Source organism: Ambystoma mexicanum, chromosome 2q, assembly GCF_040938575.1.
Source record: "Ambystoma mexicanum isolate Mex_15411 chromosome 2q, UKY_AmexF1_1, whole genome shotgun sequence".
Lineage (NCBI taxonomy): Eukaryota > Metazoa > Chordata > Amphibia > Caudata > Ambystomatidae > Ambystoma > Ambystoma mexicanum.
Window position 1 is genome coordinate 745,086,475 of NC_090924.1, and position 16,132 is coordinate 745,102,606.

Consider the following 16,132-nt stretch of genomic DNA (forward strand, 5'->3'; position numbering starts at 1 on the left):
ATGTGGAGGGCCTGGACACAAAAGACTCACAGTACATAGGCCGAAGGCCCAGTATGGTAAAGGCCTAATAACCTGCAGGGAACAGAGGGCCCAGACTGGAAGCTACAAAAGTACAGAATAGGCGTGAGTGGCAAGCACTGGTCAGAACGCTGGGCATAGCGTGAAGGACCACCAACACAGTAAGGGCTCATACACATGCCCCCTGGGCCGGATAGTGGAACAGTGCATCCTGTATTGTGACCCTTTGAGGGCAACACTGATTCCCCTGCAGGATTTCCCCACTATCACTGGATGATGCAGGGCATTAAATGATAGTCTGAGCAGTAAGTGGGGCACCCGGAGCTGTAGCTGCAGTCGGGGGGCCGTCAGGATAAGTCACAGCAAACAGAAAGGGAGAAGCCCTGGTGGCAATTGCACAGCACAGAGGTCTGCGGCGCATGACAGGCTTTCGAACTCGGAGTAGGATACAGTCGATGCTTAGCCAGAAAGAAGACGAAACTCATAACATTGTTGAAGGCATCTGAGGGGACCCCAGGCTACAATCTCTTCTGCATACGGTAGGGTAGGGCAGTAAGCCCAGTCATATCGAGCATAGGTGTCCTACGGCTCGGATTAGACCAAGCAGCCACAGATTAGGATAAGAAGACGAGACAGTGCAGCTTAAAGCAACAGGAGCTGGTGTGGCTGGGATCCACTGGCACAGCAGAACTTAACAGGGGTGTCAAGAGCAGCGCAGCCGCCTGCTACAGATAACGACACGGAAGAGTGGGTAAGAGGTGAGCCCGGAGAGAGGAACGACTGGCACCAGACGGCACACCAAGTATCCCAGGGATTGTCACCACCTCCACCTCACTTACCTGTCGGAGGGGGCGCGATTATGGGTTCCGACGCGCCCCGTCCTGGCGCTGTTATCCCCGATACCGGCTGGGGGGTCCGCGGTTATCCGCGACACCCAGCGCTTCTGGGGTTTCTGTGTCCCGGGGTCTGTGCATGCGCGGAAGGCCGCGTCTCGGTCTTCGCGCATACGCAGTCCTCGAGGCGCTTGGGAAGCCACAAGCTTGCTTCCCAAGCCTCGTTTCGGACGCGGCAGCACTCGGGGATAACACGGCTTGCGTTCCAAGCCTCCTGAGTGCTGCCGGTCTTATTTAAGGAGCGAGATCCCGAAACTCACCGCGTCTCAACGCGGTTTGTTTCTCGGATCGTGTCTTCGCTCCTGAAGCCTTCGCTGCTTCAGCTCCAGTCCTCGCCTGCTCCAGCCTGCCCTCCAGTCCTCGCCTGCTCCAGCCTGCCCCCCAGTCCTCGCCTGCTCCAGCCTGCCCTCCATTCCTTGCCTGCTCCAGCCTGCCCTCCAGTCCTCGCCTGCTCCAGCCTGCCCTCCATTCCTTGCCTGCTCCAGCCTGCCCACCAGTCTTTGTCTGCTTCAGCCTGGTTCTACAGAATTTTGCCCGCTACGGTCTTGCTCTTCTACCTTGCCTTCCAAGACCTGCCTGCCTCCTCCAGGTTTTCGTCCTCTGAATACACCACGGCATTCCGTCCGCAGTTCTATCTTGCAAACTGCTCCAACACTGCAAGAACCAGGAAGGTGCACTTTTGTGGCGTTGGGAGCTGGTCCACCTCTAACCCTGTTGACTCGAGGGGAAGGGGTGCGCCGGTTTCTCGCGTTTCATAATCTTCAATCACCTGTCGGACAGCCTGGCGACCTCACCAAGAACAACTACCGGAAGCCCAGGTACTCAGCGCCCTAGAGACGCCATCTTTAACAGGGATAAGCGTGAGGAGAGGAGGCCCACATTGCCACACAAGCAGTGTCGCCAGCAAGTAACAGACTCGCCCACGACATACAAACTTTGCCACGATCTTGTGATAGAAGAAGGCGACCAGTCATGGCATCCAAACATCAGAATGGCAAAGGGAAACAGACCCTGGAAGCATGCACTAAAGCAGCACCCCTAACTGAGGGTCCTCCCCAAGCGACCTGAACCCCACAGAAAGATAAGAAATTCGTGGAGTCAGACCAGCACATCGTGGCAGCCATAGCATCCTTGAAAGAGTCACTGGAAGCCAAAATAGATGCCATCAGTATTGACGTGTCTCTGCTCAGACAAGATGTGAGGGCCCTTGTGGAACGTATAGGTACGCTTGAAAAAACAGGGCTGGGGAACACAAGCGGCCTCAAGGACACCACAGAAGAAGTGAGAGTGCTACGGCAGCATGTACGTAATCTGGAAGATACGGCAGAAGACGGGGAGGGGAGCGCCAGGCGTAACAACGTATGCATTATTGGGCTCCCAGAGGGTGAGGAGGGTGCACATCCGACCGAGTACATTGAAACCCTGTTGAAGCAGGCGATTGGCCATGGGGCCCTCAGCCAAGGATTTACGGTAGAAAGGGCCCACAGAGCACTGACAAGGAAGCCACCGTCGGGGGTCCTGCCGAGGCCAGTGATAGCCTGGATTCTGAGCTATAGAGACAGAGAAAGTATTCCGGAGCACTTTCGGAAAGGTGGGACAATCCAACGGGCGTCAGCCACAGTAACTGTCTACCCAAACTATACCTTTCAGGTCCAAAAGCAGCGGATGAGCTAAATAGCGGTCAAGAGGAGGCTGTAAGAGGCAAATCAGAAATACATGTTGTTGTATCGAGCCAGATTGAAGGTGATCCACAAGGGCCGGGCACTCTTTTTCGATAACCCTGAAGATGTACATAATTGGATGGACATGCAGAACCTGTCAGCGGAAGACGCAGTCGATCCAGGAAGCCAAGGATAATAGTAAGAAGAAGACGGCGACCACAGCAGCACCGCAGAAGTGCAACAGCATGTACCTCATAAAGAAAAGTTGCTTGAATCAAGTGCTAACGAAGTGGTGCTTACTTGCGATAGCACTATGAAAGAACGGACTGTATCCCAGGTTGCGAGAAAAGAAAAAAGGACAAAATGGTGCTGAAATCAGGAGCTAACAGTGTGGTGCTTATCCAGGCCGCTCTACAAGCCATCAAGGCTGACACAGAGACGGCACGTGCCCTGGGTATGCAACAGCAGCAACGGCTGTCCTTGCGATCAGGAGGCAAGTCTCCCCGTTCTTCGAAGGGTTACGGCCGAGTCTCCTCTTCTTACTGCTAACCCTCCTGCTCCTCAGCCCAAGAGACCAACAGGGGCCGCTCCAAGACCTTCGGAGGAGGACGCCGTCATCGCCAAGGACCCCAAAGGGGCCCATCGACCTCCAAGCAAGAATGAACCAGCCATGACATCAGGCCCCCCACTTGTGAACCCAGGTGGAAGGCCAGCTGGCGAACTTCATCAGCGTGTGGAAGTCCATCTCCACCTACCGTTGGGTGCTGGACGCTCTCGCCCACGGACATACTCTAGAGTTCCAACGGAAGTGTCCCCAAATACCACTGATGACCCAGCTGGAAAACCACGTCCCTCAACTACTGTTGGAGGTTTGGGCCATGCTAAAGAAAGGGGTGATGGAGCTGGTTCCAAAGCGACTCCAGGCCTCCAGAGTTTATTCAAGGTACTTCCTAGTGTGAAAGAAGACCGGGGGCTGGAGGCCCATTCTCGACCTATGGCGACTAAACAAGTACATAAAGTTTCAAAGGTTCTGGATGGTTACCCTTCAACATGTGCCCGGATAGCTTGAAGAGAGAGACTTTCTGTCGTCGTTGGACCTGGAGGATGCTTGCTTCCACATCCCCATTCACAAGGGACCCCGCAAGTTCCTGTGCTTCGTCGTTCAGGGGAAGCATTACCAATTCAAGCCCCTACCCTTCGGATTGAAGTCAGCACCCAAAGTCCTCACCAAGTGCCTGGCGCAGGTGGAGGCCCATCTGCGACTGCAGGGGATCCACTTCTACCCTTCCTTGGACGACTGGCTCATCCGGGCCAGCTCAAGGAGCATCACCGCCGACCACACAGCGAGGACCGTCCGCCTACTGACGGATCTGGCATTCTCAGTGAATTATGCAAAGTCCTGCTTGACTCCATCGCAGGACGTGCTGTTCCAGGGATCCCGGCTCAACACAGTGTTGTGCCTAGCGTCATTGTCGGAGGAGAGAGTGGCGGCCATCCTGGGCAAGGTGCAAAGGGTGCTCGCTCTGAAGATCGCCATGGTGAGGGCCATCAAGTCTCTGCTCGGCATGATGTCATCATGCATTTATCTCAACCAACTCTGCAGGTTACGGATGCGTCCACTGCAGGAGTTCGACGCCCGTTGGATTCAGGTGTCCGGAAGCTTCCAGGACAAGATTGCGCTTGACGAGGGGTTCCGTCGGGTGATAAGGTAGTGGGGCGTTCGCTCTCATCTGACCAGAGGCGCGGATTTCCAGGCCCCACCGCACCAGGAGACTGTAACGGCAGACGCTTCCCTGGTAGGATGGGGAGCCCCCAGCGGAAGTATTCACGCCAGAGGTCTGTGGCAGCCAGAGGAGAAGACGTTGCACATCAACGTTCTGGAGTTATGGGCTGTGTTTTGGGCCCTCAAATCGTTCCTGCCATCCCTCAAGGGCAAGGGGGTGCAGGTCTTCACAGACATTACCACCACAATGATTTACATCAAGAAACAGGGGGGCACCAGATCCCCAGCACTCTCCAAAGAGGTGCAGGAGTTATGGCACTGGGCCATCGCCCAGGGTATGTTCCTCATATAGTTACATGCATCATTCAATAGTACGCAATTGGTCTAAAAGAAATACACAAATATTTTCGCATACATAAATATGAACTGCTGCGGACCCCATTGAGGTTCCTAAAATGTGAAGATACTTATTAACGAAATGAAATAAGTTGCTGTATAGAATTATCTTTAATAACTCTGGAACAAAAACTTTTTCTGCTCATGCTGAGTCTTGTATGAGTAGTAGCCATTCGATGGCATGTAAGCCATCTTTATGGGGGATGGATGTATATAAATGTACATAATCTATGGTCAATAATATGCAATTTTCTTGAGTTTATCTGTCTCTTCCTAAACAGAAAGTGCCCAGTATCTTTTTAAAAGGTATCTGTCGCTTGTATGAAAGGCTGTAATATTGAATCTACACATTTAGCCAGTGGTTCCAAACAACCCCCTGTTCCTGCCACAAGGGAGTGGAGGGGTAGGGTTGAGTAGATCTTTATGGATTTTTGGAAATCCGTAAAAGACTGGTATGATCGGGAGTTAATTTGTGAGGAAATGACATTTTCTATCAGAGATCCATTCCCATTCGTGGGCCCTTTTCAGAGTGTTCTTAATAAGATCTCTAATGGTTTCTCTTAGGTTATTGTCCAATAGTAAATTAGTGTGTGTGTCCTGTAGATGTAAGTTAACCCTTTCACTGTATTTCTCTGTTTCTATAATAACTATTGAACCCCCTTTGTCCATGGGTTTGATGGTGATAAGACAGATTCTGGAATAAACCTCTTATAGCTTGTATTTTGTTTCGAGTAACATTTTTATGGCCACAGTTTGTAGTTGAATTTCATTAGATTTTTAAGCACTGATGTTTCAAATGTGTCTTTTGCTTTGTTAGGAATAGTCAGGCAAAATTTACTTTTCAGTCTAAATTCTCAGAAATACGTAAAGGAGGGTGGCTCCTGTTCTGCTCGATTCATATCAAAGGTCTCAGTCTGAGCTTTTAGTAAATTTAAACAAGTCTATCTGGTCTTTACACCTAGTTATAATTCATCTTTATTTAAAGGATGGGACTTTCTGTAAAGTAGGGTGTTCAAATTCATAAAGATTATAGCTGGATATGTTAAAGACTAGGGGCTTGATTCACAGAAGAGTTTTATAATGGCGCAATTCCATAGGAAAACATTCTGTGAATCAGGCCATAGTTCTTTTTCTGTGTTACGTTTGAGTTTAGCTGTCTTCTTTCTCTTCCCTTGTCTTGAGGGTTTTTTTCTAAAAAAGCTCCAGCTGGAGGATCTTGGTTTCTGGTTTCTCTAGGTCTTGTGTCAGTGTCTGTAGTTGGTGTAATTAAGTTATCAGGATCAGAACTGCTTCCGGAAGATGGTTCACTTTTACTGTGACCTTCTTGAGAGCCTGGTGTTCTGACTGATCTCTGAAAGTGTGTTTCTTGTCTGGTAGGTTTTATCCCATACACTTCCTGCCATGTGTAGATTATGTTTCTTTTTAATCCCGAGTGTCCCTACTAGTCTTTCATTCGAGATAGTTTTTTGGGCGGCCAGCTTTAGGTTAACATTTTCTCAAATTCTTTCAAGTTCAGAGCCTGATAAACCTTATGACAAATTCCCTTTGAAATCCTTGATTACTTGATGAACATTTGTTGAGAATGATATGCCATTTTCGCAAAAATTCTTTGCTGTTTTTAAGCAGGGCAGGTTTAAGGGGAATTCTCAATCCCCTCGGACTGCATTTTGCCTTAAGGCACTCTGCTAGACTTGAAGCGTGAAGCTTCTGGTTAATTTCTTTCCTGATTACAAATTCCAGTTGACAAACCAAATCTTCATTGTTGGCAATGGAGACCACTTAGCGGCCAGTATCTTTGATAAGACTGAGTATTCTATTGGCATCCTCTGATGTAAATCCCAATGTGTCTGCTTTCTTATCTATTAATATATAACCTTTTTAAAAGGTGTACTGGCGTGCTATGATCATTTCTAAATGTGGTTATTTTAAAAAACTATGAGGAAGCTTTTTCTTTGGCTGAAAAGACTTGCACATGAAATTAGTATTTATCATACTTCAATGTCTCTAAAATATCTGTCCTTTTTCCTTTCCTTCTGTGTATGAATTTTGGCAGCCTAGAGATGCTTCTGGAGAAGGTCAATAGACCAAAATGCTTAATATACGAAAATACACACTTTCAAGGCTCTGTTGAACTCCAATATATAAAATGTTAATGTTTAGAAATATTGAAAATATTTTTCTAAACTCTTATATCTTTTTCATGGCTGACTATCTTTATATGTACAAATGAAATAATTTAAATCACTTTGAGTTGGGAATGGGTAGTCTCTCCACAGTATTTGCAAAGCCTGTTATACTGCATCTCCTCCTCGCCTAGCCATCAGCTGGCTGCTCCTATGTTCTTTGCACATAGATGAGAAGTGTCGGGCACGACTTCCAACGTCCCTCTGGCAAAAACAAAAATCACACAAATTAAGGTGTTCCTGGGCCTAATGTCTTAATGCATTCTTCTGCTACTCTTTATGCAGTCCAACATGAGGTTGCAAGAAGACCTACCGCTGATGTAGGTGCAAGTAATATGGCAAAGGGACAGAATCATTAAGGATAGACCCAGAATGGAGTAGGATCTGTTGTGGTCGACGACAGCCTCAAATTACATGAAGAGCAAGCCCCAAAGACCATTTTGAGATGTAGATTGACAGATTCATCACACGAAGGCCATGGTTCTCATTCAGGTTCTCGGTCAACTAGAGGCCTTTGGTCAGATATAGAAAACAAATATGCATCTCAACTTTTTGGAGATGAGGGCAATGTACTCAACTTTCAAGCCATTTTACTGCAGTTCTCCCACAAACAATTTCTATTTCAGACAGGTAGCACAAAAACAAACAATGAGGCACAAGGTCAATAAACTTGTAAAGGAAAGCACAATACCTCAGACTTATGTCTGCCAAACATCAGGTGATGTGGTCATGGAGCAGCTGGAACAGTCCACTGTCGATTGGCTGTATTGTGTGAGGTACACCAGAATTTTGTTATGGCATTCAATACCAGGTGTCAGAAGTTTGCCACATGAGTCCCTCAGAAGTGATTGATGGGAAACTCTTCTCAATAGACCGGAGCAATATGTTCTAGTTTCCTTTCCTCTTTACGGCACTCGCATCTACTGTGAGAAATCCAGGCTATTCCTTCCTTCTCCCCAAGGGGAGCCACCCCCATTGAGACTAGGGAGGTGAGCTCACTAAGCAAGACTCTCCCCCTACAGGCTTGGGCAAGAGGGATCTCAGTGGGCAAGGACTCCCACTGTTTCTAAAGTTCTCACTCAAATCCTGTGTTCTTTGCCTAGTTGGGAGCTGAAGAGGTTGCCAAAGTGATAAACACCTGTTTTTTTTGTCTAAAGTTAATGCTGACCCCAACTCAACTCTGCAATCCTGTAATCCACAGAACTTCGTTCCTTGTTACAGAGACCCATATAAAGACGTTCCAACCCTCACCTGGAGGAAGAAGAGACCAGCTGACGTGGAGTCAATCAGCTGGGGAGGAAACACTCAGACGTGGCTGCTAATGTGCAGAACCAGCGCTGCCTGGAGGTGGGACCACAGAGTGTACGTTGTGGCCGAGCAGCCCATATAACTATGCAGAGCCCAGGAGTGCCGACCAAACTAAGATGTCTGCTTGTGTCCATAGGGACACCAACAAAGGAAGATAAAGAGATGCCTGCAAACCCACAAGGAAGCTTGAGAAACCCAGAGAGAGCACCGGCGAGCCCACGAGAAGGCCGATGCCGGATAAGGTCAAAGGAAGCACTGGTGAGCCCATGAGAAGGCTGCCCTGGAGGAAACCAAAGCACAAGGTACTAGGGTGCCACTGAGAAGGCTGCCACTGGAAAATGACAGAAAGCAGCAAGGCGCAATGTTGTCTGTTGCCACCAACCCTCCTTGGAGAGAATACCATGGAGCTTTGAGCGCGAGAAAGAGAGGTGGCCGGTCGAGCTACGCAATGAACACAGAGAAATACAAGACCCAGGGATATGCAAGGAAGGCAAATCTTATGAGCGTGCTAGTCCCCAACCGCATAGAAACCAAGTCGAACATACAGATGGGACTGAGAGTACACCTGAGGAAATTCCCATGCAAGGTATTCACAAAGGGACTACAGGGCCCAGTAAAGATCTGCAGGGACCAAGTCAAGACACGGATAACAAAGTGGATCAGGAAGTCAAAGGGAGAAAGTTATACCAAGTAGAAATAGTGACTAAACCCCTGAGAGGAGGCATAGTTGCCCTGGAAAGAGAGCTGTCGAGATATATCCATATATATTTGAGAGAATGAGAAAAAACTCTTTTTTTTCTACTTCAGTGTAACTTCTAAGGTTATGGAGAATTGAAAGGAAAACCAGTTCATGGTAAAAGACTTGAGGAACGAATTGCGTTTCCAAGAACTGTCCTAAAACTGGGTGTCTTGTGTACAAGAGACTGTTGGCAGAGGTCAAACACAGAGAACTCTGATGAACATTTCTTTTCATAGAATATTTCTTTTCAAGAATTGTTGAGTGATCAGGGGGTCAAGCTACAAGATCCTAAACCTAGCAAGCATTTACTTTAGTTGTTAGAATGTGTGTTTAGTGATAGGGCCAGCTAGTTATTAGGTTTCGAACCAAGGACAAACCTTTTTATGATATATGATGATGCGATATGGCATTTATAATGCGCCTATACACAAGTGTTTGAAGGTGCGACGCAGAAAGGGAGGGGAAACTGAGAGGACATAGACAACAATCTTACTAGGCCAGGTGACATTGAGATCGCGCAAGTGCAGGGGAAAAGTGCCAGGGGAAAGCAGAGGCGGGCAGTGCTGTATATGGGATCAAACGATAACAAGAAGTGCGGCCAGCTGGTGGCAGGTGCAAGCGTAAGTGCAGACATCAAGTGTCCAAAAGTGCAGGTAGGGGGACTGTAGGCTTACAGATACAGACCCAAAGTGCAAGGGCTGCCAGGGAGGCAGTGCAGGTGTGCAACTGGGCGGCAGGGACTTGGGCCTGAAAACAGAGGGTAGCCAGATGACCAGTGCAGTATCAGACAGGAAATCAGCAGGGGAGAGGAAGAGAGAAGGCAGAAGCAAATAGGAAGCTCTTGAGGTGCGTCCAGTACCGAAGATGGTTCTCCTCAAGTTTCAGAGAGACAGGAAGGCTGTGCCAGAGGGAGGCCTCAGCCGAAGAAAGAGATCTACCACCAACTCGTTGCTTGGAAACGACTGACGCTGAGGGAGTTGGAGGGCTCATGGAGGAAATCTGCGCATGCATGTTCCCTGTTGCGGTAATGGTATTTTTGATTGACCGCTGCAGTGTACTATGCACTGTCTCCTTCCTGGGGAAGACATGCCATGTCTTTGGAGGAAATGAGGTAATTGACTAATAGTATAGTAGTCCCTTTGGTGAGTAACTTGTGCTGTTTCGTTCACTGTTTGTTGATTCTGCTCTTTCTCGATTCAGAATATTGGTCCAACATGGGAATACCTCTCTGAGTTTAAGCCAGGTTTATAATGTGATGAATAGAAACTGACCTGACAAGTTAGTATTAGACAAAGTATGACATTTTATAAAATTTTGATGAAAATAAGATATACATTTTTTTTATATATATATATAACTTGCTTCAATAAATAAGCTAACAAATATTTTTATTTTAGTAAAATGTTCAGAGGATTTGTGATATGTTGAAATGCATCCCCACGTAACAGTATCAATCCTCTGCGCAGTGTGTTTCTGGAACTACTTGGTACTTGGCTGTCATCCTTTCTCTCTGTAAAACGTTGGTGAAAGTCTTTCTACAGTGCTGATTCTTGTGCCTGCCAGGAGGCAGACTCATAAGCCCTTGCACACGCGGAGCGTGCGGTGTGTGCAGTGTGTTTCTGGTGTTTGGGGTTTTGGGGAGCTGGTGAGCGGCACTTTTACGTTCTCCTCTGAGCCTGCCGTCTGGGGCCTGAGGGTGTTCTAGGAAGCTGCTCTACAGTCAGCCGCCTATAACGGAAACATCAGTGCCTTTGGAGACGAGCCGAGCGGAGGGAATAAACATTGCCAACTCACCGTTACGTCTTTAGCGCCAACTAACCACCATTTCTTGTTTGCTGGATCTAACACACTCCACCCGCATCCCACGGCTAGTCTGCTTACAAACTTATTTAACTGAGAATTATTTCTCCTTTACAGGCTAGCCGCCAGGGATTAAGAAGTCAGAAAACTGACTTTGGGACTGAGAAGGAAATTACCTGTGCTGATAAAATAGCAACAGAAAATATTTGACATCATCCTCACACACATTGTAGGAATGAATTTTCCTTTAACAGTAGGCACTGATGCCTTTCCGTTCGTACAGCTTGAAACTTCCAGAGCCCCAATGAGCTTGATTCAGACAGCTGGAGGAATAAGGGGGGCACCGAAGAGCCTCTGAAAATCCAACAACCGAAGGTTTCTAAATTATATATTCGCCTGAAACGAAAGAATGCTGCCTTACACACCTCGCCCATAGCCGGTCCCCGCATTACAGATTTCTTTCCTGCAACTCCTGCAAGTACAGAAATCAAGGCCCTTTCGGCTATGCAGGCAACTGCTTCCATCGATCATACACATGTTCATGATTTAAGCATGATTGTTACAAATGCAGCTGACGCAGACCAACCAGTGGTCGAAGTGTACGAAAGAAGTAGTGGAACTATCTTCCCTGCTGCCTGCCCCTGCTCCATTGCCACGCCCCCTCAAAAGCGCAATCCAAACCCCTAACAAACACCCATGCTGTTTAAGGTATGCTCTTTGCATTACACTTTAGTGCAAGTTTCAACTTCTTCCTACACTTTTATTTTATAACAAAACCATTCCGGAACAGTTTCTTTTTAAAATAAAAGTATGGGAACAGTAAAACTGTTTTTTAAAAAGTCCACGGCTCCCAACCGCTCCGCTCACTGAGACCAACCCAATTCAGAAAGTGGGCAAAGCGTTATTCAGCAGATCTGTGACGCTTCAGCCATGGGGTCCCCAGTCCCAGGAGCACCATGACACCCCTTGTTTGAAACCATCTCGCCTCGCACATCTGATCCACGGCTTCATTATACTTTGAAAGACGTAGATGATGGAATAGGGCTGACATCTCCGACTGTCTAGGCCCTGAATGTGATGTTAAGCTCCTTTGATAACCTCTACGACAACATTTGGGAAGAAGTGAGAACCCAAACAGACTGTCTGTACGAAATGAATTGGAAATTAGAGCTATTAAACACAGAGATTCCTCTATTTCAGCAGAATGCACCACATTTAGCGGCAGTTCCTTCCCCCAAACTACAAGAAGACCAGGCAAGCATGACAGATTTACCCGTTCCAGTTCAGGATAAAATGAAAATCATCGAAAGTCTCACGAACCCTCAGATAAATCCAGATACTGCTACAAAAAATCCTTTGGAGGGGGAAGTTATTCTGAATTTACAAGGCTTATCCGGGACTGCAATGTTGAAATTAGCAAAAGCCTGTGTGAAAAAAAAGTAAACGTAATCTTCCCCAAAAAAATGAAAACTGTGAGACTAGAACCGAGTTAAAGAAATCACAGAAGGGCACACGGAAGTTCTTAGATGCCCTGCACTCAACGGAACAAGCGGCAATAGGAGCCAAGAAAGGGAAAGTGTCTAGTCTCTCAAAACCCTGCACATCTAAAAACATGCCTTTGCAACCTGATGACTTACAATCAGCTCCCTATGTAACCCCAGGTGATTCTTCTACTATTACTAATGCTATCAGTCTCCTACAAGCAGATAATAATGATGCCTCAGGTACTGCAAAGCGTACCCAAATAAAGAGGGGAAAAAGGAAATCACTATGCAGAAGGCTTATGCCAAAATTGACTTAACATCTCCTGACAAACCATCAAGGAGGTTGACCTCTCTTAGCTCAACTGCCAGGCAAATATCCTCGAAATTTGAACAAATCAAGCAAGAAATTAACCAGCAGCATCTCTTTCTGCATGGTTTCCAGAAGGTCCAAGCGAATGTCCCTGATGGAAAACTAGACCTAGCAGCATAATACACCACGCATGTGATCCCCAATGTAATCTTATTTTGGGAAGAACTCAGACTGTACCCGAATATAATTTCACCCTTCAGGGTCCTTCAACCCACAAGTCAATCAAAACTGAAGATACTATGTCAACCTACCTAAAACTAGAATTTGTTCTTGACTATTGTCTGTGTCCAGGTTTGGTATTAAATCATAGTAATGTTTAAGTTGCTTAAGGACATTTTAGCGCTATCCCTGATCTCCACCAAAGATATTACCCAAGTGAAACTGCCCGACTATAACAGACTAAATATAGCAGTGATAAACGTTCCAGCACTGATTGTTTATTGTATGTTGTTAAACGAGAGTGTCTCATTTGAAGATCTGGGATTCAAAATCACTCCATGTACAAATCCGAACAGGAGTCTCTATTTGAACAATTGGAAAAGAGACCTACTAGGGAAATTAAGCTAAGGTGGGTGGACTGGAGGGCATTGGTCTCGGACCAATAGAGGGGCTAACGATAGCCCCGCTTACTGGAGTCGGTCCCCGTATCCACTCACGAAGAATCGACCAATCTGGTAACCTGCCTGAAGGCCATAATGACCTTGCTAATTGGATTTATGAAAGGACTGCAGCAGATGATCTCTCAGGAAGCTTGCTAGGACATTCAAAGAAGTTTGACACCCCTCCTTGTCAAAAACTCACATTAGCCTCATGGTACATAAGAGAGTTCTGCAAACTACTGTCTAACTCAGCTTCTTTGAAATCCGTACTCATGTATGACATAGTGTGTATGCAGGAAACAAATGCCATCAAGCCCCCAGGCTTTGGGATGGCTACTTAACCATTGGTCTGGGAGCCCTGAATCCTAAAGGAGGTAGACCCTCTGGTGGCCTGTGCATTGCTTTGAGAAATGGTTTGGGTCATGAAGGGACCCTGTTTGATGACTCCATCCGAGGGTTGCTTGCCGTTGATATCACATTTGATCCAGTGCCCAACTCTAGGCACATTGTATTAATGAATGTCTATTGGAACCCAGCCTACTCAATGTTGATCACATGTTTGCAAGCCCTGCAATCGATTATTGAAATGTATTAATCGAAATATTCAGACTCTGAAATGATTTTGGTAGGCAACCTCAATTCCTACTGTCTGGACATAGATGTATTACCAGACACAGAGCAAGTGAAACTGAATGAATATCAACAGCAAGTACGCCCACATGGTCGGAAATTGATTGAATTCTGGGAAGATTGGGGGGCTGCTTGCTTTAAATGATCAGACTCCTGGGGATGTCCCGCCAACACCTACCTGGCATAGGGAGGAATGTGCATCATGCATTGACTATATTGTAGCTTCAGAGGCAATTTTTAAAGAATCCATTTATTTTGAGATTATACACGAAGACCACAGTGACCATGACATCTTGGTCCCTACCATTGACCTCTTAGTTCAACCCTGATTGAAACCTCTCTGCAAAAACCTAGGAGTGAATGCAGGCAAAAATAGGCTTGGCTGGAACCTGTGGATTCTTGACTGCTTTAGCAATTACATTAATTGTTTTTGGTCGACAACTACCTTACTTCACACATTAGGCACTCTCACCATTGAAAACTTCCATCTCTTATTGGATAATGGTATGGCTGAAAACTCCCCTTTCAAAACCAAGATATATGGGTATGGGTATACACGCCCTTATCGATTCAACAGGGAACTTCCGGCAAGGAAGAATTACATGCGAAAGATGCTAAGGAAAATCAAATCACTTGGGCTAAGTGATTTAGCACAAAAAAGGTTGGCCAAGCTAGAGAAGCGGAGCTATAAGAACTGGATCATAGACTACAAATATATCATAGCTCAGAAACAACAGGAAATGATGCTGAAACAGTCATGGACCCATCTAGCTGTAACTTCTGGTCCATAGTAAACAAGCAATCTGGAGCCATTGTCCAAGAAATTACAAACCCAATTCCAGAGGTGACTTGGGAACTATATTTTGCTGACTTATTTAAAAAAAACGCAAGATGCAGTGTGCAACTTTAGATATAGGGGAATATGGGAATTAGATATTTCCCTTGCAACACTTTCCTCATTAATAAAAGATGGCTCAATCTCCCGAGCTCCCGGTTCCAACAACCTTTGTAATGCCATTATGAAACATGATTCAGGTCTCTGGGCGGCTATGCTGCATACCTTGTTTCAAGTCATTTTGAAAGAGAAAACCTTTCCAAAATCATGGGAGACATCCATTATTATTCCTGTTTTTTAAAAAGGCCGCCGTGTGGACCCCGTACGTTATCGCCCCATAGCAATTTTAAATGCTGAAAGCAAAATTTTTGATAAATGTGTCCTGAAAAAGTTTGAAGACTGGATCTGTCTCACAGGGAGAATCTCCAAATTTCAGAAAAGCTTTAAAAAGTCAATTGGAACCGACGCAAGTGGATTGCTGATCCAGTCCCTGATTGATCTGTCTTGTTATAAAGGGAAGGACCCTGTCTACTTAGCCTGTGTAGATTTGTCCTAAGCCTTTGACATGGTTGTCGAAGGGAGATTATGGGCGAAACTATTGGAGTGAGGTATCCTCATAGATCTATTGGATATTCTCATCAAACTACATACTAATTCCACAGTAAGCGTAAGATTGAACAACAAGGGTGATGTGACCAACCCAATTAAGACAGCCCGTGGAGTAGGACAGGGTTGTGCCCTTGCAGCATGCTTATTTAATCTATACTTTGGGGACTATTTGAGTTGCACTGGACTAGTTGCCCCGGGGATTGAGGGTGATCCCTGCTCTTGGGTCATATATGCAGATGATGTCATCCTTCTGGACAGGACACCGGTGGGGCTACAGAAACTTCTTAGTAAATTTGACAATTTTGTGGCTAGAAAATTATTAACAACCAATTCCTCCAAAGCGATAGTCCTGTCTTTCGATGGTGTGGGGAAAAAGCACTCAAAATGTACTTGGCGGCTAGGCCTCACAGCATTAAAGGTGTCACAATCTACAAAATATCTGGGCATAATCCTAGTTAGGCCTAATGATTTAAAGATCCGGAGAGAAGTCCTCTGGGCCAGAGGAATACAACTGGTAGCCCAAATGAACCACTAAAAAATGAAATATTGCCGGTTTAGCATCGCCCCCTTGATAACATTCTATAAGAGCAAGGGTAGCACCAGCCCTCCTGTATGGTTTGGAGACAGGAGTAGCAAACGAATGACTAGACCTGAGTAAATTGGAGGGATTGATCTGGCAAAAAGCCTTGGGTCTTCCAAACTGTGTTCCCATCATCATAGTACACTTTTCGTTAGGCTTAAGTTCCTTAAAGTGCGCAGTTCACATAAAAAACAGGTGCTGTTTCGGAAACTTCGGACATTAGATGAGAGTTCTCCATATATATGTTCATGGGGAAAAATATTGAACAATCAACTAAGGGTTCGAACGTCTCTTTTAGAGACAA

At 46.2% G+C, this 16,132-nt stretch overlaps 1 protein-coding gene across 1 annotated transcript in view; it reads left to right on the forward strand.

Annotated features, from left to right (window-relative positions):
* Positions 1-16,132, forward strand: part of UBE3C (ubiquitin protein ligase E3C) — a 2,658,557-nt gene that overhangs the window by 1,786,942 nt on the left and 855,483 nt on the right. The gene's annotated exons all lie outside the window — the stretch shown is intronic.